Source organism: Mustela nivalis (assembly GCF_964662115.1).
Source record: "Mustela nivalis genome assembly, chromosome: 17".
In the NCBI taxonomy this organism is placed as follows: Eukaryota; Metazoa; Chordata; class Mammalia; order Carnivora; family Mustelidae; genus Mustela; species Mustela nivalis.
In genome coordinates, this window is record NC_139036.1 from 16,704,014 (window position 1) to 16,731,455 (window position 27,442).

The 27,442-nt window shown below is 43.0% G+C and overlaps 1 long non-coding RNA gene and 1 pseudogene across 3 annotated transcripts; one reads left to right on the forward strand and one right to left on the reverse strand.

Annotated features, from left to right (window-relative positions):
* Positions 1–1,104: 1,104 nt before the first annotated feature.
* LOC309851675 lies at positions 1,105–22,055 on the reverse strand. Of its 2 annotated transcripts, XR_014304853.1 has the most exons (4): positions 21,807–22,055; positions 8,349–8,452; positions 7,642–7,821; positions 1,105–1,360 (listed from the first exon to the last, which is right to left on the reverse strand). It is a non-coding gene; the product is annotated as an uncharacterized lncRNA (long non-coding RNA). The 2 variants fall into 2 exon arrangements; XR_014304852.1 differs by lacking the exon at positions 8,349–8,452.
* On the forward strand, positions 9,570–11,322 carry LOC309851658 (tubulin polyglutamylase complex subunit 2 pseudogene; annotated as a pseudogene). The gene has a single exon. The product of its transcript is annotated as a tubulin polyglutamylase complex subunit 2 pseudogene (transcript).
* Positions 22,056–27,442: the final 5,387 nt, after the last annotated feature.

A 27,442-nucleotide genomic window follows, 5' to 3' on the forward strand; every position in this document is an offset into this window, starting at 1 on the left:
GATCATCTGCTTCCAGACCAAGGCTGACCTCCAGAAAGTGGAACTACAAAAAAGCAGAAACCCCAGATAGGGGGACTATGGTACTCCAAGTCTCCCCAATTTCATTTAATGGTTTAGAGAGACTGACTGAGGGAGTGGAATTAAAATAGAAAAGGGGAAGAAAAGACAAAATATCATTATTTCAAGTGAAATTATTTATCCCTGAAAATCCAGAAAAACCTACTAAAACCTGAAGAATTTAGAAAGGCATCTTGAAGAAATAGTTATTTTTTTAAATAAATTATCTTTTATTGCAGAGGTTGAGCCAATGATGTCACTGAATTACTTTTTTTTTAAATTTTATTTATTTATTTGACAGAGAGAGACAGCACAAGCAGGGGGAGCAGCAGGCAGAGGGAGAGAGAGAAGCAGGCTCCCAGATGAGCAAGGAGCCCAATGTGGGACTCATCCCAGGACCCTGGGATCACAACCCAAGCTGAATCAGCAGCTCAACCAACTGAGCCACCCAGGCGTCCCGAGGAAAGATATATTTATGTGTAAAAAGTGTGATGTTTGGGCAATATAAAGAAGGGAACACATAAAAGGAAAGAAGACTATAGCTTTTTCTCTATGCTAATATCAAAGACTTATGCTCTGTGGAAGAAAAGAAGATCCCATTCAATGGAAGAGGGAAAGCAAAAATTTGTATATAGAGATTATATGATTGTGTACTTGGAGATATAAACTCAAATGAAAACTATTAATAACAATAAGAGAAAGGCATAATTTGGGTACAAAATCAGTACACAAAAATTAGTGTTTTGGGGGGCATTAAAGAAAAAAATTAGTATTTCCATATACAAAGAATCAGGCAGAAAATATAATAGAAATAAAAATATCCCATACAGCACCAAAAAGGAATACTAACTAGGAATAAATTAACAAGAAACGTTCACTTTCTTCTATAGGCCACTGGAGTACATAAAAGAAAACTTAAATCCCTGTTTGTAGATAAGAAGGCTCAATATAATAAAGATGTCAAATCTCTCTAATTTAAATTATAACATTAATGTAATCCTAATAAAACTTCCAAATGCATTTGAGAGGTACTTGAGTATTAGAAAGTTGATTTTTTCTCTTTTCAAATTTTTATTTAAATTCTAGTTAGTTAACATACAGTGCAATATTGATTTCAGGAGTAGAATTCAGGGGCACCTGAATGGCTCACTCAGTCAAGCATCCATTTCTTGGTTTCAGCTCAGGTCCGATCTCAGGGTCCTGGGATCCACCCCTGCGTTCCACTCTGCACTCAGTGGAGAGTCTGCTTGAGGATTCTCTTCCTCTCCCTCTGCCCCTCTTCCCACTCACGGGCTCTCTCTTTCTAAAACAAATTTTAAAATCTTATAAAAGGAATAAAATTCAGTGATTCGGTGCTTACATACAACACCCAGTGCCCATCATAACAAGTGCCCTCCTAAACCATCACCCATCTAGCCCATCCACCACCCACATCCCTCCATCAACCCTGTTTCTTCTCTATTTTAAGAGTCTCTTATGGCTTGTTTCCCTCTTTTCTTTTATCCCTTTTATTCATCTTTTTCATTTCTTAAATTCCCCCATAGGAGTGAAAATCATATCATATTTGTCTTTTTCTGACTGAATTATCTTGCTTAGCATAAGACATCCTAGCTCCATCCACATCATTGCAAATGGCAAGATTTCATTCTTTTTATGGCTGAGTAATATTCTATTGTGTGTGTGTGTGTGTGTGTGTGTGTGTATATATATATATATATATATATATATATATATATATATATATCACATCTTCTTTATCCATTCATCAGTTGATGGACATCTGTGCTCTCTCCATGGTTTGGCTATTGTTGATAATGCTGCTTTAAACATTGTGGTGCATGTACCCTTTTTAAACTGTATTTTTCATCCTTCGGGTAAATACCCAGTAGTGCAGTTACTGGATTGTAGAGTAGTTCCTATTTTTAACTTTTTGAGGATACTCCATACTGTTTTTCAGAGTGGCTGCACCAGTTTGCATTCCTACCAACAGAGCAAGATGATTCCCTTTTCTTCGCATCCTCCTCAATATCTGTTGTTTTTTGTGTTATTAATTCTAACCATTCTGACCAGTGTAAGGGGGTATCTCATTTTGGTTTTTATTTGTATTTCCCCTGATGATGTGTGGTGTAGAGCATCTTTTCATGTGTCTGTTAGCTGTCTGGATGTCTTATTTTGGAAAAATGCCTATTCATGTCTTCTGCCCATTCCTTAACTGGATTATTTGTTTTTTGGGCATTCAGTTTAATAAGTTCTTGGTTTGGGATAGTAACCCTTTATCAAATATGTCATTTGTAAATATCTTCTCCCATTCTATAGGTTACCATTAGATTTGATGACTGTTACCTTTGCTGTGAAAAAGCTTTTTATCCTGATAAAGTCCCAATACTTCACTTTTGCTCTTGCTTCCCTCACCTCTAGCCATGTGTCTAGTAAGAAGTTGCTCCAGCTGAGGTCAAAGAGGTTGCTGCCTGTATTCTCTCCTCTACGAGTTTGATGGTTTTCTGTCCCACATTTAGGTTTTTCATGCATTTTGAATTTATTTTTCTATATGGTGTAAGAAAGTGATTCAGTTTCATTCTTCTGCATGTCACTGTGCAGTTTTCCGAACACCATTTGTTGAATAGACTGTCTTTTTTCCATTGGATATTCTTTCCTGCTGTGTTGAAGATTAGTTGACCACAGGGTTGAGGGTCCATTCCTGTGTTTTCTATTCTGTTCCATTGATCTATGTGTCAGTTTTTGTGCCAGTACCATACTGTCCTCATGATTACAGCTTTGTAATACAGGTTAAAGTCTAGAATTGTGAACCTCACACTTTGCTTCTCTTTTTCAACATTACTTTAGCTATTTGGAGTCTTTTATGGTTCCATACAGATTTTAGGATTGTTGGTTCTAGCTCTGTATACAATGCTGGTGTCATTTTGATAGGGATTGCATTGAATGTGTAGATTGCTTTGGATAGTATAAACATTTTAACTATGTTTGTTCTTCTAATCCATGAGCACAGAATGTTCTTCCATTTCTTTGTGCCCTCTTCAATTCCTTTTTTTTTTTAATTTTATTTATTCTTTTTCCTTTTTTAAATTTAAATTCAACTAATTCATGTATATTATTAGTTTCAGAGGTAGAGTTCAGTGATTCATCATCAGTCTTACATAACACCCAGTGCTTATTACATCACATGCCCTCCTTAATGTTCATCACCCAGTTATCCCATCCACCCACCCCCTCAATTTCTTTCATAATTGTTCTATAGTTTTCAGGGTACAGATCTTTTACCTCTTTAGTTAGGCTTATTATTAAGTATCTTATGGGTTTTGGTGCCATTATAAATGGATCAATTCCTGATTTCTCTCTCTGCTACTTCATTATTGGTGTATAGAAATGCAACACATTTCTGTACGTTGACTTTATATCCTGTGACTTTGCTGAATTTGTGAATCAGTTCTAGCAATCTTTTGGTTGAGTCTTTCAGATTTTCTACATAGAATAACACATCATGTGTGAAAAGTGAAAATTTGACTTCTTCCTTGTCAATTTCAATGCCTTTTATTTCTTCTTCTTGTCTGATTGGTGAGGCTGACTTCCAGTATTACATTAAGTAGTAATGGTGACAGTGTCTTGTTCCTAACCTCAGAAGAAAAGTTCTCAGTATTTCTCCACTGGGAATGATCTTAGTTGTAGTTCTTTCATATATGGCCTTTATGATGTTGAGGTATGTTCCATGTATCCCTAACTCTGTTGAGGGTTTTTATCAAGAATGGATGCTATAGGGACACCTGAGTGGCTCAGCTGGTTAAGCACCTACCTTCAGCTCAGGTCATGATCTCAGAGTCCTGGGATTGAGCTCTGACTCCATATTGGAGTCTGCTTCTCCTTCTCCCTCTGCCCCTCCCCCCATTCCTCTGTGCACTTTCTCTCTCAATTAAATAAACAAAATCTTTTTTAAATTTCTTTTCAGCATAACAGTATTCATTGTTTTTGCATCAAACCCAGTGCTCCATGCAATCCATGCCCTCTCTAATACCCACCACCTGGTTAAGATTTTATTTATTTATTTGACAGAGAGAGATCACAAGTGGGTAGAGAAGCAGGCAGAGAGGGGGAAGCAGGCTCCCTACTGGGCAGAGAGACCAATGCGGGGCTCAATCCCAGGACCCTGAGATCATGACCTGAGCCGAAGGCAGAAGCTCAACCCTCTGAGCCACCCAGACGCCCCTAAATAAATAAATAAAATCTAAAAAATCTAAATAAATAAAATCTTTAAAAAAAAAAAAAAGAAGAATGGATGCTGTATTTTATCAAAAACTTTCTCTGCATCTATTGAAAGGTTCAAATGGTTCCTATCCTTTCTTTTATTAGTGTGGTGCATCACATCAATTGATTTGTGAATATCAAACACCCCTGCAGCCCAGGAATAAATCCCACTTGACTGTGGTAAATGATTCTCTTAATGTACTGTAGGATTTGATTTGCTTCTATCTTGTTCAGAATTTTGTACCCATGTTCACCAGGGATACTGGCCTGTAATTCTCCTTTTTAATCAGGTCTTTGGTTTTGGAATCATGCTGGCCTTGTAGAATGAGTTTGGAAACCTATTTTTTGGAATAATTTAAGAAAAACAGGTATTAACTCTTCTTTAAATGGTTTCCCATCCCCTCACTTTCAATCTGCAGGTGTGTTTAGGTCTAAATGAATCTCCTGTAGGCAACATATAGATGGGTCTTTTTTTTTTTTTAATCCATTCTGATGTCTTATGTCCTTTGATTAGAGCATTCAGAGTGATTACTGAAAGATATGAATTTAGTGCCATTATGTTACCTGTAAAGTTGGTATTTCTGGTAAGGTTCTCTGTTCCTTTCTAGTCTTTGTTGCTTTTGGTCTCTTGTTCCCCACTCAAACCATCCCCTTTAATGTTTCTTGCAAAACTGGTTTGGTGGTCATGAACTCCTTTAGTTTTTGTTTAACTTGGAAACACCTTATCTCTATTCTGAATGAAAGCCTTATTATAAAATATTCTTGGCTACATATTTTTCCCTTTAAGCACATTGACTATATCCTGCCACTCTCAACCGACCTGTCAAGTTTTTGTGGATAGATCTGCTGCGAACCTAATCTGTCTTCACTTGTAGATTAAGGACTTTTTGTCCCCTGCTCCTTTCAGGATTCTTTCCTTGTCTGTGTATTTTGTGAATCTGACTGTGATATGTCTTGGGGATGACCAGCTTTTGCTGGATTTAATGGGAGTTCACTGTGCTTTTTGGATTTTGATGTCTATGTCTTTCCCCAGATGATGAAATTTTTCAGCTATAATTTGCTCAAATAAACCTTCGGCCCCTTTTCCTCTCTCTTCATCTTCTGGGACTCCTATGATACAAATGTTGTTATGTTTAAAGCAGTTGCTGAGTTCCCCAAGTCTACCTTTGTGATCTAATACTTTTCTTTCTCTCTTCTTTTCAGCTTCATTATTTTCCATACTTTTATCTTCTGTATCACTGGTCTTGCATCTTGGTTGTAGCATTTTTAATTTAGCCTGACTAGACTTTAGGTCTTTTATCTCTGCAGTAAGGGATTCTCTAGTGTCTGCTATGCTTTTTTCAATCCCAGTTAGTATCCTTATAATTGTTTTTTAAATTCTAGTTCAGACATCTTACTTATATCTGTAATGATTAAATCCCTGGCTGTTACTTCTACTTCCTTTCTTTTGGGGTGAACTCCTCCATCTCGTCATTTTATCCAGAAACAAAGAACTACATCCTAGGTGTGTTTTGGACTGCCTATTAAAGAAGCTGGATCCAAAAAATATATACAAGTAAATTTTTTTTAATTAAAAAACAAAAATAACGGGGCGCCTGGGTGGCTCAGTGGGTTAAGCCCCTGCCTTCAGCTCAGGTCATGGTCTCAGGGTCCTGGGATCGAGCCCCGCATTGGGCTTTCTACTCAGCAGGGAGCCTGCTTCCCTTCCTCTCTCTGCCTGCTTCTCTGCCTACTTGTGATCTCTGTCAAATAAATAAATAAAATCTTTTAAAAAACATAAAAATAAAATAAAAAATATAAAGGAAGCTAGATCTTATTTTCTCTAGAGTTTAAGCTTTGCAGAACTCTATGTTTAGAAGACTTGGAGCATATGAGGGGTTTGTGCTAGTCTTCTGGGGGAAGGGCCTGTTGTGCTGATTTTCAGGTGGACTTTCCTGCAGGTACAACAGGGCAGGGTTTGGTGTAAGTGGCTGCAATCTCCACTTGGTGACACTACTTAGCTCACAGAGGTCCATCAGTGCTGATAAGCAATAGGCAAAATGGCCTCTGCCTGCTCTCTGGTCTCCAGAGCAGAGAGCTTGTGCCCACCACCCTTTGGGAAGCCCTCACAGCAGAGCAAACAATCACCCTTCTTGTGTCCCCAGCTTCCATCAGATTCCTGCCTTTGCCCTGTCTGTGCCCGAGCTGTCTGCCTGCCAAGCAGCACAGTACTCCTGTGTTTTATCTCAGGTGCAAGGCTGGGTTTCTAGACTCCAAATTTAGGGACTTGCACACCTTGTGACCCCACAGTGATCCTCTGGGAGAGGGTCTCACCAGGCTTTTGCCATTTGCCAGCCCATCCCAGAAAATCATTTGCATGACCATGCAGTGGTGCAGAGTTTATGGCAAAGTGGAGCAGAAAGCCAATACCCAGGCTTCCTGCCCTCTGCTGTCATCCCTGCTCCTATGCCGGGGAAAGGCACAATACATTAGTGCCACCCATCTTTTTGTCCCCAGAGAGGCCTTGCCACCACTCCCGAATGCACTACAAGTAGGGGAACTCTTTTTCCCCGTGCAAGGCAGGGGATTCTCAGACCACACTGTCCATTCCAGGGTTTCCTCCCTCTTTCCCCACAGAAGCACTGCTAAGCCAGTCATGACCCTGGTACAGCAGACTTCTAAAGCTTCAGATTTTGCACTCTGCTGCTTATAATACCTTGCAGTAGTCTCTGTAAGAAGGGTTCCCTCCCCTCCACAGCACCCACAGTTCTTATCCCCCCAAATCAACTTTCTGCATTTCCTACTTTCATGAGGTTATCCCTTTTCTACTTCTAGTCTTGCAGTTTTGTTCTCTCAGTCTTCAGATTTACTCCTTGAGTGCTCAGAATGATTTGCTATTTATCTAGCTGTGTTTGAAGGACAAGGCAAGCTTAGAGTCCCCATACTCCACCATCTTAACTCCCCTTCCTAGAAAAGTTGATTTTAAAGTCTTATGAAATTGGGGTCCCTTGGTGGTTCAGTCAGTTGAGCAAATGACTCTTGGTTTCAGCTCAGGTCATGATTTCACAGGTTCTTGAGATCAAACTCCATGTCAGACTACAAACTCAAGTGAGGAGTCTGCTAAAATTTCTCTCTCCTCCTCCCTCTGCCCCTGCCCCATGTTTGATCACCCTCTCTCTCTTTCATAAATAAATCTTTAAAAAAAATAAAGTTATATGGGATTATAAACTTTTAATAAAATCAAAAGAAATAACTTTAAAAATTCCCTAATCTTATGGTCGTAGATGTCAATGTTATAAAATTCACTAAGAGTCCAAAACAATGAAACCCATCTATTAAAAAACTTACCCCAAGACATGTTGTCAAAAAATTTTAGATCACTGGAGCACCTGGGTGGGTCAGTGGGTTAAGCCTCTGCCTTCAGGTCAGGTCATGATCTTGGGGTCCTGGGATGGAGCCCCACATCGGGTTCTCTGATCAGCAGGGAGCCTGCTTCGCCCTCTCTCTCTGCCTACTTGTGATCTCTCTCTGTCAAATAAATAAATAAATAAATAAAATATTTTCTTAAAAATCTCAGATGAACTGTATATGCAGATCATAAATCCTTCCAGAAAAGAAATATAATCAACTATAAAAGGCTATTCTGTTTGCTAAAAGACTTGTGCAATGCCTTAAAAATCTCTGAAAATAAATATTTTCAGTCCAGAATTTCCAGCCAAGCCAGGAATCTAGGACTCAAAAAGTTTGTCTCCCTTTTTTTTTTTTTCTTTTTTTAAAGATTTATTTATTTATTTATTTGACAGAGAGAAATCACAAGTAGTCGGAGAGGCAGGCAGAGAGTGAGAGAGGGAAGGAGGCTCCCCGCCGAGCAGAGAGCCCGATGCGGGACTCGATCCCAGGACCCCGAGATCATGACCTGAGCCGAAGGCAGCGGCTTAACCCACTGAGCCACCCAGGCGCCCCCCGTTTTTTTCTTAAGAAGGTACTCGGGTCAGGGCTCAGCAGAATCAGGGAGAAAATCCAAAACAAAGAGTTCATGGAATTCAGAAACTCACAGATTTAACCTAGGAGAGCAGCAAAACAGTCCCAGGATACTGACTGTGCAGTCGGCTTAGAAAGCAATCCAGCCAGATGGAGCAGGAGACAAAGGACTCAGTGCCTGGAAAAAAGTAGACTCAACCGGACTCGAGGAACAAAATGAGACTATGCATATGAGAAAGTAGGCAAAGTAAAGTTGAGGTAACTATTCTCTCTGGGGGGAACATAAAGCTGTACAAGAAAGAAAGTATAATTCTATTTAACTTTATAGTGAGCAAGGGGTACCTGGGTGGTGAAGCTAGTGGGTCACCCAACTCTTAGCTTTGGCTGGAGCCATAGGATTGATCCCCATGTCAGAGTCCGCTGGAATTTCTCTTTCCCTCCTCCTGAGCCCCTCCCCCTTCTAAAATGAATAAATAGGTGGAGCCACCTCAGGGCGGCTGGAACAAGTGTGCCCAGGAACTAGTACTCCCAGAGCAACCCCCGGGCCTCCCATCTCCGCCCTGCAGCGCTCTCTGGCACCAAGCACTACAATTCACTACAAGTTCAGCATGCCGTGAACTTGATGGCCGGGCTTCTGGGGCAGCCTCCAGACCTCCCACCCGCCCAGCTCTCCAGCCCAGTCTCTGCCGCTGCACCCCCCGCGTGCGGGGCGGGACGCGAGCCATGGAGGAGACGCTGCCCCCAGGCTGCAGCAAGCCACACCTGGAGAAGCTGACCCTGGGAATCACCTGCATATTAGAATCTTCCCCAGGTGTGACAGAGGTGACTATCATAGAGAAACCACCTGCTGAATGTCATATGATTTCTTCATGGGAACAAAAAAATAACTGTGTGCTACCTGAGGATGTGAAGAATTTTTATCTGATGACCAATGGCTTCCACATGACATGGAGTGTGAAGCTGGATGAGCACACCATTCTGTTGGGCAGCATGGCAATTAACAACATCTCAAAACTGACTCAGCTGACATGGGGAGATGGAGAGGAGAAGGGAGTTGAGGGAAATTGGAAGGGGAGATGAACCATGAGAGACTACGGACTCTGAAAAACAACCTGAGGGTTTTGAAGGGGTAGGGGGGTGGGAGGTTGGGAGAGCCAGGTGGTAGGTATTACAGAGGGCATGTATTCCATGGAGCACTGGGTGTGGTGCATAAACAATGAATTTTGTTACACTGAAAAGAAATTTTTTAAAAATTAAATAAATAAATAAATAAATAAATAAATAACTGGCTCAACTCAACCATGTCTTCTGTGTATTCACTCCCTAATGCACCAACTCTGGCAGACCTGGAGGATGATGCACTTAAAGCCAGTGAGAACCAGCCAGAGAAGCCTCACTTTGATTCTCGCAGCATGGTATTTGAGCTGGATCCTTGCAATGGGAATGGGAAGGTTTGCCTTGTCTACAAAAGAGGGAAACCAATGCTAGCACAAGACACTGAGATCTGGTTCCTGGACAGAACATTATACTGGCATTTTCTCACAGACAACTTCACTGCTTACTATTGCCTGCTCATCACGCACCTGGGCCTACTGCAGTGGCAGTACACCTTCACCAGCCATGGCATTAGCCCACAGGCCAAGTAGTGGTTCAGCATGTATAAACCCATCACCTACAACACAGACCTACTTGCAGAAGAGACCAACTCCTTCGTGAACAAGCTGGATCCCAGTGAAGTGTTCAAGAGCAAGAACAAGACCTTAATCCCCAAAAGGCCAGTACCGCCTGCACGTGGCCAGAAAGGACCCCCAGGTCCTCCCTACTTGTGATCTCTCTGTGTCAAATAAATAAAAATATTTAAAAAAATTTAAATCCTCTTCTAGCCCTGGAAACCCTGTCTGGAAATGAGCACCCCTACCACCCTTCGAGTCCCTCAGCAATGATTTCCATGCACAGATGGCCTAAGCCTCAGATTCTATGAGTTGTACCATAGCTCTCTTCCCATCAGAGTGAGCCAAATCCTAGGCTTTCTACTTCTGTTGGCATTAGCCAGGAGTTCAAGGGCATTCTCAGGTCTCTCCCAAAGTCCTTTCCTCATCTCTTGCCTCTGAAAAAGAGTTTCAGAACTTAAGTGTTAAATAGAGCTATTAAGAGCTTTCCTCTCTTTCCACCCCCAACCCTCTACACATGTCAGCAGTGATGAGAGAAATCCCCTGAAGAAACCACTGATTTTGACCCATGAGGCATTAGAACTTGTGCTGTTCAATTAGTAATCACTAGCCACGGTGGCTGTTTAAACTATATTAAAAATTCAGTTCCTCAGTTGCATTAGCCACATTATGAGTATCTATGTGGCTAGTAGCTTCTGTATTAAATAACAGAGATAATGGAACATTTCCATCATCACAGAGAGTTCTGTTGAGCAGCACTGCCTTAGAATATTTTCATGCTGCCCTTACTCAGATCAGTTCATTTTTGTTAGAAAATGTGGACACCTCAATTTGATGGGTCATAATGTTCCATGAAGATTCTTGAAGATCCAGTTGTATATGTTCTTTTTATTTTTCCTAATTCTCTCTGGTCCTTTTTCAGCTTCCTATAAGAGCTTGTTGTTTCCAAAATAAAATAAAATATAATAAAATAAAGATAAAATGAATAAATAAATCTTTTTAAAAAGCATTAACTTTATAGTGAACAAAACTTCCATCATTATAATGACTCATTCAATTTGCTCACATAACTAAAAATACTGCTTTATTTTGGGAAGATGAAAAAGGGGAGGAGGGTTGAAAGAACTAATTCCAGGCACCTGGGTGGCTCAGTGGGTTAAGCCTCTGCCTTCAGCTCGGGTCAAGATCCCAGGGTCCTGGGATCGAGCCCCGCATCGGGCTCTCTGCTCAGCAGGGAGCCTGCTTCCCGCCCCCCTCTCTGCCTACTTGTGATCTCCCTCTCTCTGTTAAATAAATAAAATCTTAAAAAAAAAAAAAGAACTAATTCCACATCTGTTCCAAAAGGACGATGATAAATACAACTAAAATTGATCAGTCAGTAAATAGCAGCATAAGCATATATCAAACAATACGGCAGATACAATGTGGGATAGGCAAAGTTTGTAGTGTTAAAAGTGACTTTCTCTGGTTAACAAGACTGCAAGTGGGGAAGGATAAAATCAGGTGACTATTTTTTCATTTAAAACCTACTTGTGGGGGCGCCTGGGTGGCTCAGTGGGTTAAGCCTCTGCCTTGGGCTCAGGTCATGATCTCAGTGTCCTGGGATTGAGTCCTGCATCAGACTCTCTGCTCTGCAAGGAGCCTGCTTCCTCCCCTTTCTCTCTCTCAGCCTGCCTGTCTGCCTACTTGTGATCTCTGTCTGTCAAATAAATAAATTAAATCTTAAAAAAAAAAAAAAACCCTACTTGTGGTATCTAAAGTCTTTAACTATGATTTATTTATTTTAGTTTAAATAATTAACCAGGAAAAAATCTGGAAAATCAGAGAAATGGGAAGTCCAGACCTACCAGGGAAATAGTATCTAGTTATAGTAAGTTAAATATTAGGGCTAGCAAAGAATAATGCAAGAGAATACAAAGTTGGACCTAACTATGGAAATTTAGTAAGTGACAAAGGTGAATATCTTTTTTTTTTTTTAAGTGGCATTTCTACTCAATGAGGAAACATTGGGATATTCCGTAAATAGTGCTGGGGAAGCTAGATAGCCATCTAGAGAAAAACACTCACCCTGCTCTTTATATCAAATCTCAAATGAAACAAAGTTTAATTTGTTTTAAAAAATAAAGTCATAAAAGTTTAAAAACAAATTTTATTTTTATTTTTATTTTTTTATTAATGTATAATGTATTATTAGCCCCAGGGGTACAGGTCTGTGAATTGCTAGGTTTACATTTTAAAAAAGAACATTTTATGATCTTAGATTAGGAAAGCCTATGTAGATTAGCCACTAAATCATGAAACAATTGAGACAAGACTGATTTGGTAGATGTTAGTTATCTCCCTCCTAGCCACATTCCTTTTCTTCCTTACTAACAAGTCTTGTTTTAAAAGTGGAAGGAAATGAACAATGTACCCAGAAGTCACAGTCTTCTTTCTAGATTCCCTTGGAGATCTGACCAATGAGATATATGCAGAAAGAGTGACTTTTGGGAAAGCCTTCTTCCCTGGTACAAGGCCAACGTCTTTATTTTTTGCCCTTTTCACTCTGGAATGGAGATGGGAGCACTGGAGGTGCACTGTCCAGCAACCATGTGGTTACAACCAAAGTGATGAAGACTGTGTACTAAGAATAGTGAAATAGAAAAATGGAGAAAGCCTGATTCCCTAATGGTATCACTGAGCTTCGGAAATGCCCATCTCCAGGCTTCATACTTGCTAAAAGACAATTTTTTAGATAAGGTTAAGTCATGGCTCTCATACAGTATAAAAGTGAACACATGTTAAATATTTTATTTATTGCATCAAAGAGGAAACAAAGAGGAATCCAAAGAACACATTTTTAGATCAGGAATACTGAAATAAATGTACAAACTGGCTTTCCCACAGGGTCAGGACAGTGGGAGAGAGTTGTTTCTCTATTGGACATTATTCATTTGCATGTCTATAGGCTATAATTATTTTTCTTTGCTATCAGTTATCTAAAACTTAGATATTAGAATCAGATAATGCAGGAAGATGTGCTCTAGACAATGCAGTTTTCCCTGCATGTTCCATGAAACAAATATTCCCTCATCTGTTCAAACCGTTGGCTCTTTATTTCCTGTAGCTGAATACAGTCCTAGTTGATACAACTGATAAATCTGACTACATATAAAAATTGAAAGGGCACCTGGGTGGCTCAGTCAGTTAAGCATCCAACTCTGCATTTCAGCTCAGGTCATGGTCTCAGGGTGGTGAGACGGAGTTTTGTATCAGTATCAGGCTCTGTGCTCAGTGGGGAATCTGTTTGAGATTCTCTCCTTCTCCCTCTTCCTCTGCCCCTGCCCCTGCTCTCTCTCTCTCTCTCTCAAATAACTAAATAAATATTTTTTAAAAAAGAAAAAAATTAAAATTTTACATAGCCTAAAATAGCATAGAGTCAAAAAACAACAAACTGAAGGAATTATTTCCAATGTGAATGACAAATGGCTAATGTCCTTAATATCTAAAAACCAAACCAGTAAGAAAAAGACTAACAACACAACAGAAAATGGCACAAGGCATTAACAATTCACAGAAAATAAAATGCAAATACCTTTTAAACATAGGGAAAATGTTCAATTACCCTCATAAGTTTTTTTAAAATGTAAATTAAAACTACAATGGAATACTCTATTTCACCTATCAGGCAAGAATGTAAAAGTTTATTGAGAGGGAAATAACGTATTGTCATATATTCTTGTAGAGGAGTAGATTCATATAGCCTGTGTGAAGAGCAGCTTGGCACTGTATCTGAACTCCCAAGTTCACTGAAGCCAAGAAGTAGAAACAAACTAAATGTCCACCAACAAGTGAAATGAAGAGATTGTGCAATGGAATATTATTAAGCCATAAAAAAGGAAGGAATCCTGCCATTTGCAACAATATGGATGAACGTAGAAGATATTCTAAGGGTAATAAGCCAGACACAGAAAAACAAATACTCATGACCTAACTTATATGCAGAATCTAAAGTAGTCAAACTCATAGAAGCGGAGACAGAATGATAGTTGCCAGGGGGTGGATAGAGGGTTAATGGGGTGATATTGGTCAAAAGGGCACAAGGTTTTATTTATGCAGGATGAATAAATTCTGGAGATCTAATGTATGGCACAGTAATACAGTAAACAATACTACATTGTATATTTGAAATTTGCCAAGAGAGTCAATCTTAAGTCTCCTCATCTGGCAGGAGAGAGGGGGCTGCAGAATACAAAACTCCAAAATATACCAGTTGGCATATAGATTATTTTGAGCTAAAGGCAATAAGACCAAGCAGCCTCAAGAAAAACTTTTACCTCTACCTTAACTACCGAAAAGAATTCAGACTGGGGGGTATGACCCAGAAAGAGAGCTCTTACCAGAAAGCCCTTTTTATCTGGAAGGCCTATCCACATGGCAGCACAACATCAAACTATCAACAGTTTGCTCCTCTTACCATCCTTTCCTTTGAAGCTCCAGCCCCACCCTATTCCTTAGCTCAGGATGGCATATGAGCCTCAGCAGCCTGACTTGCCCTTGAGTCTTACAATCTGGGGACCCCCATACATGTGAAACTGTATTTGTTTTTCTCCTGTAATCCATCTTATGTCAATTTAATTAGACCAGCCAAAGAACCTAGAAGGGGAAAAGGAAAATTTTTTCAGCCACTACACACCAAAGAAGAAGACAACAGAGGAGGAAAGGGAGGAGGAAATGGTAGTGAGGTGAGGTTATGGGTATGTTAATTTGCTTGATTGTGGTGATCATTTCACAACGTATACATATATTAAAACATCAAGTTGTACACCTTAAATATATATAATTTTTATTTGTCCATTGTACCTTAATAAAGCTTTTTGGTGGGGGAAAAAATACACTCAGAAGGAAAACAGTCATTAAGAACCTTTGCAGTATCAATATTACTCCCGCATCGTTCTTCATTTTTCCACATTCATTAAGTGGTCAGGTATTTTTAGGTTATCAGCATATCCCATGTTTCCACACACCCCCTCTATCTAACAAGAGGGTTCTATTGGTAACCTGCCCCCGGGGTGATCTGTGGCAGTCATGTGCTCCCTGGCTGTAGCTTATTGGACCAGGAGATGATGACTTGATCTCCTTAGGCCAATCAGATTCTCTCTCATGGGAAACTGACTAGAAGTAAACACTGGCCCAGGGCCGACTCAGATCAGAGCAATTGGACTTGTGTGTTATGGAAAGGCTTTTTAACCAGAGAAACTGAGAAACCTGGCCTGCATCTGGGTCCCATCAAAAAAAGCCAAACTGAATAGGTAATAGGTAACTTGAATAGGGAAGATTTAATAAAAAGATTTAATAAAAAGAATCATTAACTGTAACAGAGGACTGGCATAATGAGAGGTTGGCTACTAAGAAGGGTAATGAGGGGTTGGCTACAAAAACCTCCAAATGATACAGGAATAGCAGAAATAAGGAGCAGCCTCCACCCCTAGAGCTGAGATGTGCTGCCCAAGGAAGAGGCTAACCCCAGGGCTAAGATTCAGACCTTACGAGCCTGGTATCACTGGATAGAAAAAGAAGAGAAGTTACTGTGTTTCCACACCAATGGAACTTGCTGGAAATCCAACCTGTTTACTTGGGGAGGTATCTATCTGAAGATACAACATTATAAGACCCACTGGACCCTGGGTGGGGAAATGGGAATGTTAGAGAAGGTCACCAAGAAGAAATGACTGCTAGTTGACCCTCAAGCTGGATGGAGGCAGTCAGAGGCTCCTCCCTTGCTCCTGTGTCCTTGAAATGTGCATTCCACCTGTCTTCCCCACGGGGAACTTCAGGGAGCTCTTGAGAGAGCAGCGGGTGGTTGAAACCATCTGCACAGTTTATGTGACTGAACCCAGTTAAGGACTCTGTATAAACTTTTAGGATTCTGGCAAGTGGATGTGGAGATGCACTTCTCTCAGACAAGTCCCAAGTCTTGTCCCAAGACAAGCTTTATAAGTAAGTTCGCTTGCTTATTAAATCTGCCACCTACTGAGCTTAGGAAAGAGGCACCTTTGGGAGCCTCCCAGTGGGGCATCACTTGTGTGTAGAAAGGGCAAAATACAAGCCAAGACTGCCTCCAGGTGACAGCCATGAGAGGCAATCAGAGGTTGCAGGTTGGGCTCAATATTTACGAGTCCCCAGAAATAAACAAAAGATGACAGCTCTGGTTGATACTGGAGCCAAGTGTACTCTCAGACACCGTAACCCTCAGAGGTTTCCTGGCCCCCTCAGTGCCATTAGTGGTTAGGGAGGGCAAATAATTATGCTCAAAAAAGTCCCTTTGACACTCCAAATTAGAGTTCTCCACCATGACAACTGGTATTCCTTCAATACCAGAGAACATACTGAGCATATCCTACAAGGTCAAACTCTGCAAACCTCCATCAGTGAATTCCACCTCTGGGTTATACAGTAATCAAACCAGTCCTGAGGGGTAATGCCAACTGGGAACTAGTAAGTCCAACACCCATGAGAAAAATAGTATAAATTGCCTGGGAGCATAAGGAACTAGGAGAATTATCCAAGAACTGCACCAAACTAGTATTACATGCTTTGCTCATAGTGCTTTCAATAGCCCAGTATTGCCAGGTGGCTCATGGCACATGTCCAGGACTCCCAAGAAACGAACAAGATAATGTTGGGGCGCCTGGGTGGCTCAGTGGGTTAAAGTCTCTGCCTTTAGCTTGGGTTTTGATCCCAGGGTCCTGGGATTGAGCCCCACGTCAGGCTCTCTGCTCCGCAGAGAGCATGCTTCCTCCACTCTCTCCCTGCCTGCCTCTCTGACTACTTGTGATCTGTCTGTCAAATAATAAATAAAATATTTTTTAAAAAAAGATAATGCCACCAGTCTACGTGGCAGTGACCAACATTGCCACCACCTTGAATACTTTGGCCATGGTCCTAGGAGTGCCCTGTGCTGTACTACTTTTAGCCAGTGCTTTATTCAGTATATCCTTTGCTACCGAGTCACAAGATCAATTTGCCTTCATGTGGGAGGGGCAATAATAGACCTTCCCCAAGGCTACCTCACAGCACTCCAGTATGTCTAGTGATTGTAACATGAGACCTGATCCTGTTCTCCTTCCCCACAACAGTTACACTAATGATATAATGTTAACATGTGGAGACTCCCCTCTGCTGCAGGACACCCTGAAGATTTTGCTGGAACATCTGCAAGGGAAAGGATTAATTCACCAGAAATTCAAGGCCCAGATACCACCACAAAATTTGGGGGAATTGTTTGGTCAGGTAAGATGTATGTTGGCCCAGAAACTGGGATTGATAAAATACAAGCCTATCCAACCCCTTGGTACATAAAAGAAATGCGAGCCTTTGTAGTAGACTAGGCTAGTAGGGTTTGGTAGGACTTTTATTCCCCACTTGGCATGATGCCTCCACCCTTTAAAAGAAAAAAAAACAACAACAGGTGATCAGAGCTGCAAGCCACCTTTGAGAGGCAAAAACACTAGTGAAAGAGATTAAAGCTCTGGACATCTCCAAAGCAGATCTACCATGTGAATTAGATGTTTCTGTGACTCTAGAATGTGTGGGTTGGGCACTGTGCAGGAGACGACAGAAGGAGAAAATACCTCTAGGATCTGGGTCTTAGCCCTGAAAAGGGGCAAAACCCTGATATACCTCCATAGAGCAAGAGCTCCTAGCAATGTGCACATATCATGGTAAGAGCTTCCCTTTCTGCCAAGGGATGGGTAGAGACCATATTCCATGGACCCACTTCTGCCATGACTCAAACTCCCACTTTAAGTGGCAGGCCACCAGTCCACAGAAATGTGGGTGCTACACAGCCCTATAGAATATAGAGATCCTCCAAATGCCCCCACCCTATTCTGTGGCAGCCCCTGCAGTCTATAAAAAGGGCATAAAGAACACTGCTGATGCCTGATATCCCACAAGGAGTGCGGAGACTCCGCAGCCCAACACTGACACCAGCCCAATGGAAACAGAAGGAAGCTGGACCTTAACCCTTTACATAGACAGTGGAGTGGTTCTAAAAAGATTAACCCTATGGCTTAGACAATGAAAAGCTGAAGTGCAGATGATCATAAATAAGCCCTTAGGAGGTCAAGATATGGGAAAAAAACATTTAGGTTTGCCTGCAAGAGCCTGCGGCAGTACTCACTGTTTTCCACATCCCAGCTTGTGAGGCACGAACACTCTCTCGCCATCAGGGAACTGATGTCCTAGCAGCTAACTCCTCAGTAGATACAGCAGATGGGACACATAGAAAGAGAGGCTACCATAACACCCAGATTGAATGGCATTATTACCAAGAATGCCAGATTGCCCTTAAAATACAGTGGCCTGGAGCACCTGGGTGGCTCTGTGGGTAAAAGCCCCTGCCTTCAGCTCAGGTCATGGTCCCAGGGTCCTGGGATCAAGCCCCGCATCAGGCTCTTTGCTTAGCGGGAGGCTGCTTCCCCCTCCTCTCTCTGCCTGCCTCTCTGCCTACTTGTGATCTCTGTCTGTCAAATAAATAAAATCTTTTAAATTTTTTTAAATAAAATACAGTGGGCTGGTTAATGCAGTAATTAATCCTGTGTGTTCTAAACCATCCTCAAGGCAACTGCCAAAGGGATCTGGGACCATCCACTGGAGTTTCCAAATGGTGAAGGATTAGCAAACTGATCACATCTGCTCCCTCCCTCCAGGTGAGGATTCTACATATGCCTTCTTTCAGGTGCACTCTATGGCTGGCCTCCTCCAAGTTTCCACCAACAGGGGATCGTAGAAGCTGAGCACCATGTACAGCTCCTGTCATCAAATAGACAGCGATCAGGGAACACATTTCAAAGACCATGATATATAAGAGTGGACAAAGACATGACGTTAAACAGAAGAACATGCCTATAACATGCAAGCGGCAGGACTGATAGGAAAAAAAAAAAAAAGAAATATTAAAGCAGCAGATTAATTTACTATCAAGTAAAACCACCTGACCAAGTATTATCCCAGGCTTTAATACATTTACATGATCAGCCAGTAAGGCCCATTACCCAATATGCCAAACTAGGAACCCCTCTGCCAAGGCACCCAATATGGACCATAAAGGTATAAAAATCAAGGGAGGGGTGCCTGGGTGGCTCAGTCAGTCAAGTGTCTGCCTTCGGCTCAGCTCATGATTCCAGGGTCCTGGGATCAAGTCCCATATCCTGCTCCCTGCTCATTGGAGAGTCTGTTTCTCCCTCTACACCTCCCCTCCTCCTCATGATCTCCCTCTCATGCTCTAATAAATAAATAAAATTTGTATTTAAAAAAAAAAAAAAAAAAGCATCTGCCTTTGGCTGAGTTCGTGATATTGGGGTCCTGGGATCAAGCCTGTGTCATAGGGCTCCCTGCTCAGTGGGGAGCCTGCTTCTCCTTCTGCCTCTGCCCCTCCAACACCAGCTCATGTTCTCTCTTACACTCTCTCTCTTAAATAAATAAATATTTAAAAAGTTAAAAAATTGAAGTCAAGGGAGACAGCCTTTGCCCTGAGTCTTACCATAAATTAACATTCTATCCTGGGGCGCCTGGGTGGCTCAGTTGGTTGGAGAACTGCCTTCGGCTCAGGTCATGATCCTGGAGTCCCAGGATCGAGTCCCACATCGGGCTCCCAGCTCCATGGGGAGTCTGCTTCTCCCTCTGACCTTCTCCTCGCTCATGTTCTCTCTCACTGTCTCTCTCTCAAATAAATAAATAAAATCTTTAAAAAAAAAAAAATTAACATTCTATCCTGCTGAGAACATCCCCCATCACGCCTTGGAAGGGCATTTTGTCCCAGAATTCTCAATAAAACATCCCGCCAGGATAGATGAATTATTTCCCACCAATGGGAGCCCATTGTCCTGCGGCAAGCCAGGCCTGCTGAAATGCACTATACCCAGAGCAGAACATCCTCCATTGAAAGAGGGGAGCGTCCTGGTCTGGTGTGTCCCACCCCCAGTCCATCTCCTTATTCCTGCCTGCTGCCTCCCCCAGCCAACATGTATGGCATGCACAACCAGGTCAAATTTCTAAAGCTACAGCCACATTAACATCTAAGGATCAGGCCACAAATGTAATTCAGAAGGACAAGACTTTCCCACACAATTACCTCTCTTTCACCCTTAGATTTCTGCTGCTCCTAGAGTGTCCAGTCATGAGACAGACTCCTAATATAAACACATTTCTACATTGGGCCCACTTGTATGCCCAATGAAAGAACTACTCCAACTATCAGGTATATGAGCAGCTACCCCTTCTAGCTCATCAGGATTATCACCACTCCAAGGAGAGAATTAAGAAGTCCAAAAGCAGTATGTGAAAAAATAACAAGCTGAACTAGTCCTCTTAATTCATCTGATATTATTAATACAACTCCAGAAACCAGGACTATGGTACCCACTATCATTAACATTGGACATTCTTTTCTTGAGACTCAAACTACTCGGACAGCCCATCAAAATGACCAAAGGGGCCCTAAAAAAATGCCATTTGAGCCACAGGTGACTAGGCTCAGAGTTGAGATATAGTCACAGGGCTCACCCTCAGTTATAGACATTCGAGCACTGAATCACCCGGAACCCCTATGTCGGGAACAGAAAAATCACTCTAAACAGAACCAACCCAGCTGTACCAGAAATATGGTTGTCACTGAAACTAGCTGGTCATTCTGTCACACTAAAGGATGGCAGTTAGTTTGACACTGACTGATCACATTGCCCAGATATTTTTTGGGAAGCCCCAAATGGAGCCCAGTGGTTTGGTGGCACAGATCTTTGGCCACAGTTTCCGCCTATGTGGCTGGACCACTGAACCTGGCTTTCCCTGGGCACAAGGAGAATCGGCCCCATCAGAGCAGCAATTGCCAACCTCCCTCTCCTCAAGGCCAGAGGGGCATGTCCTGTTTTCCACTGGTCATTTGGCTGCCATGTTTGTACCTTCCAGTGGCCTGGAGGACACTGAAACCCACACGGAAGCCCTTACTAAATTAACCCAGCAAGCCCTACCTGACAGCCAGTAAGGGAAAAGCCTGCCCTTACTAAACACCAAAATATCTCTAATGAGAAAAGCTGTCCCCCAACATAGGATCACCTGAGCATTATCACTGCCTCGCAAGGAGGCACCCAGGCCATCATCCAAACAGAAGACTGGGCATTTATACCTGAGAAATCTGCTAATGTACCATCTCTATTAAATCACATAAAGAAACAACTAAATATCCTGAGTTAGCCAACCCCCAACCTAGAGGACCTAATAAATCAATGATTCAGGTCATGGGGCTCTTAATTTTAAAAATCACAACTTATTTTGGGAATCATTATCTTCCTCTGTGTTTTTTCTTGCCTATGTCTAAACTGTTGTTGTGGCACCTGCCTCCATTGTGGCCAGAGTCACCCAACAATCCACCTCCCTGCTAGTAAAACTCTTGCAGACTGCTCAAGGCACACTGCAAAAAAGGGCTACCTGTAATTACAGGAGCCAGCCCCAAGACGCAGAGCATTGGAGGAGGTCATCCAGAGGGTATGACCGCCCTTTGATCCTGGAGCTGGACCCAGGCATTTGGAGGCTCCTCCCCTCTCCGCCGTCCTTGATCTCAAGGCTTATTCGTGCGCTCTACCTGCCTACCTGCCCTAAAAGCTGCCTCAGGAACACAGACTTGAGACAGTAATGTGTTGTTGAAACCATCCGGACATGCAGGACTGGATATACCATCTGGTAGACATGACTGAACCCGATTAAGGCCTCTGTATAAACTTTTAGGATTCTGACAGGAGGGTGTGAAGATCTGCTCCTTGCGCAGCCCCCCAGGACGAGCCTCATGGGCAAGTCCCCTGGCTTCTTAAAACTGCCACCTACCGATCTGGCGGGCACTGCCTCTTTCTTGGGTCTGTTCTTGCTCCCCATGCCCAGGGTCCAATTTCAGATTTCACCCAGGAAACTCCCAAGGTCAGGAACCACCAGGGTGCAAGAAGAGGTTGTCGCCAGAAGAAGCCACCGGCCACTGGGCGCTGCTGGCCGCCCTGCCCTGAAGAGCTGAGCGCTGGAGATGCAGAGCGCTGGAGATGCTGCTGGAAGAGCGGCTCCGCGCAGACACCTGAGCCGAAACCCGCGCATGCGCCTGTGCAGCCGCCGGCCAAGCCCCCGACAAACGGAAGCAGGCCTCTTTTCCTCGTATGGTGTCTCTCTTGCCCCCTCTACTGACAAAGCTTAAGAGCATGGCCCGCCGGCAAAGGACACATTGAAAGGACCCAGATCGGTTCACAGGCTGGGCAGTGAACGGAAACCTTGGTCAGGAGACCAGCTCAGCAAGTCTTCAGGGAGAGAGTAAAGCCAAATAAAAAAACCATCACAGATCCTTCAGGAAAGACCTACAACCCTAGATTGAAACAAAACACGTGGCTGCACAGAAAAGAAAGCAGAGGGCGAGAGACAGGTGAGAGGTCTGATGACTGTAGCCGGGATGCATCCCCGTCCCCGTCCTTTGATTCTAGGAGACTCCTCTGTCTGTTTTTTTTTGTTTGTTTTATATATATATACACACATCGATATTTATTAGCAATTTTCCTCTCAGAGGCACAGCAAGTATGGGATGGAATGCGATCTGCTCATTCCTTCATGTGGGAGACCCAATCCTGCTTTCAAACCACCCCTTCAAGTGCACACAATGTCTAAGATCAAAGGTAATTAAACAAACATGGCACTTACTGATACATTAATCAGAGAAACACTGGGCACACAATTCATGTGGTGACTTGAGAGCTGCAAATAGTCATCAAAGCATCAGGAGACCAGCAACATCCCCGTGGGATTTAGCCTTCCTATGCGAGTCACCACCCAGAACTCACATCACCCACTGTGGATCAACACTTGGTCACATCCATGCCCTAACTTGGAACGGAACGAGGGGTTCCAGGTACCCAGAATTTGGATGAGCAGTCGAGAAAGCGGACAGCTCAGCATCATTAACCATGTTGGGGTGGCAACATACGCACACAGGGAACTGCCAGGTGCCAGACACTTTTGTCAGCTTAAACTAGCTGGAACTGGCTTTAAGCCCTGCAGCAAAGTCATCCAGGCCAGCAATAATAGGTCACCGAATTAAAATCTCAGTTAATCATTTTATCATTGCCAGGGCCTTGTAATAGATTACAGTTGTTTGCACCTGTGGTACTCTTACCCTGTCGAGTTTTCAGAAGCACTCTTCCTTAGGGACAAATACTATAATTAAACAAGTTAAAATCCTTTTTCCTTAGAGTCATTACTGCTCTCTAAGTGGTGTCGCTAGATTTCATCTGGGTCCTGTTGTCCATTTTCCCTGGACGTTTCCTCAGATTCCTCATTAGTATTAAGTTCTTGTAAAACCTATCAATTGATATTTTAGAGCAAGACTTCCTCGTTAGTCTCATATTTAATTTTATTGAATGTACTGTCATGCAGGCGATTAGTAAAATCCATCTGATCTAATAATTTGGGCAGGTTTTCTACCATCACTCTCATAAACAGTGAGACACAGTCTCACTGCTGTCTAATCATTCACCCACATAATGCTTCGATGGAGAGCTGTTCCTGCTGCAGCTTGTCTTGTAGGTTCTTGGATGAAGATGCTCTAGCCATCTTTTAATTTTTAATTTTAATTTAACTTTGTTTTCTCAACATCTGATTTTTCTTTTCACCAAATTCCTTCTGTCTCATGCACGAAGTCCATCTTTTCTCCTGGTGTTTCTCATTACAGAACAGCCTTGTTCACACGGTCACAATCCATTTTCATCTTAATGTACTCCTTACAAGCTTCATGGTGTATGTGTGCTTCTCTATTCTGTTCCAGCTGGTGATTCCCTTTCATTGTCCCCCAGGATCCTATGTCTTGTTGGGACAGACATTTCTTCCGTTTCTAATGACATTTCTAATGTTGCGGGGCAGACATCAATCACCCCCCACCCCTTTCTCACTAGGCCTGAGACCACCATAATAGGAGAGAAACACACACAGACACTGCAGACTGGATCAGTGATTCCCGAAGCAAAAGACTGCTTAGAATCTTCCCATGCTTGTTAAAAATGCAGACTCCTGGGTCCCACCCAGCCCTCCAGAATGCCGCCTACAATCTGCATTTTAACAATCTCTCCAGGGGATTTTTTTTAAAGATTTTATTTATTTATTTATTTATTTATTTGGGAGAGAGAGAGAACAAGCAAGGGAAGTGTCAAGCAGAGGGAGAAGGAGAAACAGCCTCCCTGCTGAGAGGGGTTCAATCCCAGGACCCTGGGATCATGACCTGAGCCAAAGGCAGACCCTTCACCAACTGAGCTACCCAGGCGCCCGCCCCTCTCCATGTGATTTTTATGCACCCTTAAGTTGAGCTGCCAGGGAGGAAGACCTCCCCAGATGGGTATCCTGTTCTAAAAGTGGAAGGCGCTGGTCTAAAGTTAGAAACAACCTTCTACAAAGTTTCTCAAGACCCTGATGCTTCCAGCAAGTATTACCTCCGCCCACAGAAATAAAGATCAAAAGTCCCCTTCTGAGGATCTCTGCCCTTAGGTGTCATAGCCATGTTTCAGAGTTCATCTCTGGAACTTAACGCTGGTTCCCATAAACAGTCAGGTCCTTCTAGCCAGACTAAGAAGCAAACTGACATGAGACATGTTAATAGGAGAAAATCAAATTTAATAGTGTCTGTAAGAGGAATCCACATAGGCATGGAAATTCCAAAGACAGTCAGGCAAAATGAGGTCTATATGTCATCCTGAACTAGGAAGAAGGGGTAGGGGTCTGCGATTTCAGATGAAAGGAATGGAGGGTGATTAGAAAATGAACAGATGTTTGGTAATCAGATGTTTGCACCACTATACAGGTGGGTCACTCAGATAAAATTTACCCTTGCTCAACACCTTTATTCTAGGAAAGACCCCGAATTTTCAAATCTTCTATGTAGTTAAGGGAGGGGCAAAAGTTTCTCTTGAGGCCATAGAGTCTTGATTGCCTTGAGCTTAGAATAATCTTCATGCCAAAGTGGTCTATCTTGGGTAGCCTGCCCTCAGCCCTTACCTACTCCACCATAGGAACACAGGGGCAACATTAAAATTTGAGGACACATGATTGAAAGGGCCGTAGCAGTGGCCCACCAAATTCACATTTCAAATTCAGAGAACAACTGGAGTCACTGGAGCTGGCCAAGGAGCCTCACCACGCTTGCAGAAAGCACCATTTCATGAGATGAACATCGTTCATTTCATGAGAACCGGCCATGAACCCAACAGCCCACCTCATTCCCTGGGTTATCTAAGAGGAAGACTGGCTCTGTGAAGGAGGGAGAACACTTGACTTGTCCATCTGTGGTCCTCCAACACTGAGGGGCCTCCAACCACATCCCCCCATGGGTCGTGGTAAGGTGATTGTCTGAACAATTGCCAAGACCACGTGTCATCACTAGGGCCTGGAGAAGGGAGAAGGTAAGTGCAGAGGAAAGAGAAAGAGTACTTGGATATGGCATAGAGCAGCAGACATTGTTACTGCTGGCATCGGGAGGATAAAGGAATATCCTGAGAAAAGAGTGGAAACCAAATTAGTAGCAGGGCTTGAAACTGTTAAACCAGTAACTGAAGACTACAAGGTAGATGTCTTAGGGCAGGAGCTGAAGAAGGGGAGAAATGGGTCCAGCCTGAGCTCCATCTCTCAATGGCAGGGGACTCATGACAAAACAGCAGCACTTGGGGGCACATGGGTGGCTCAGTCAGTTGGACGCCCAACTCTTGATTTCAGCTCTGCTCGTGATGTTGCAGTCATGAAATTGAGCCCACGTTAGGCTGTGTGGAGTCTGCTTGAGATTCTCTCTCTCTCTCTATCCCTCTTTGCTCCTCCTCCCACTTGTGCTCTCTCTCTCCCTCAAAATAAATAAATACAATCTTTAAAAACAAAACAGAAAGGGGCACCCGGGTGGCTCAGTGGATTAAGCCACTGCCTTTGGCTCAGGTCATGATCTCAGGGTTCTGGGATCAAGCCCCGTGTCGGGCTCTCTGCTCAGCGAGGAGCCTGCTTCCCCCCCTCTCTCTGTCTCTCTGCCTACTTGTGATCTCTCTCTGTCAAATAAATAAATAAAATCTTAAAAAAAAAAAAAAAAAACAGAGGCACCTGGATGGCTCAGTCAGTTAAGCATCTGCCTTTAGTTCAGATCATGATCTCGGGGTCCTGGATTGAGCCCTGCATTGGGCTCCCTGCTCAGCGGGTAGCCTGCTTCTCCCTCTCTTCCCCTAATGCTCTCTCTTGCTATCTCTATCACTATTCTCTGTCTCCTTCTTTCTCAAATAAATAAAGTCTTTAAAACAAACAAAACCAGCAGCGCTTGCAGGCCTGCCAAGCAAAAGAACCTATGGAAGTTTGGCACTAGAGAGAGAAAAACAAGAGAAGGGTTCAACCTCCCCCTCCACTAATGTGGGCCTACCCACAAATGAGGGTAAACTGTAATCAGCCAAAACTGAGGAAGTTCACATGGCTGGTCTCCAATGACAGGGGCATAACTGACTGATGGTCCCAGCACAACACTCCGCAATCTGTTACTGTGTTCCATGGCTCACATCAAAGCCAGGCTTCCCTCAGGCCACTCCCACCCAATTACTGGGTGCAGCAAGGATAGTAAATTGGGGCTCATTCTTTTGATATGAGGGAATCCCCTGGTGGGTGGCCTTGGGTAGAGGACTCTCCAGTGGCCTTGCTGAGCTTTTCTTAGAACTGGACTGACACCAAAGATACCTCCACCCTGTCTTACTCCCTCCCATCTCTCCTCTGCTCAGGTCAGACTTGTGTCACAGTCTGCCAGCTCTTCCAGCCTTCTGCAGAGCTCTCCCCATTGTCTCTCAGGACTTTTTCCCCTCGTACATGTCTTCTCCCTATCTCAAGAGCCCATGCTAACACGCATGAGTTTGCTCTTTTGGCAACAGTCTCAAAATAGGTTTCTTCCCCACCTCAACACTGGTGCAGAAGAGCAGGGGAGAAGGAGGGGCATGGATGTGCAACAGACAAGCCACCTGTCAAAGAAAAATTGCACCAGAGTTCAACAGGGAAGGACGACTTTATTCAAGACTATTGCAATAGAGGAGAGAGAGATTGAACTCCACTTCAAGTACAACAGGGGCATGTGGGGATTTCTAGGCAATGGGCAGGATGAGGAATTGGATGGAAAACTACTAAGAAGAACTTGGTTAAGAAGCAAGGGCAGGGGGGAGCAATGTGATTGGATACCAAGAGTGGGGGGCTTCTCAATAAACCAGTTAAATAGGATTCTTTGCTAAAACTGACTGGGCAGGCGAAAGACAGACCCAGGATGACACCTCATTGAAAAGAGGGTGCAGAGGAGCCTGACTGAAGTGCGGGCAAGGGGAGAGTCCTTGCCTCACCCTGAACCAAAACTCCAGCCCACCAGCCAGCCTATTCTGGAGGGTTGGCTGGGGAGGGGGCTTGGAATTGAATGTCAATTGAAGTTTAAAACAAACAGGACG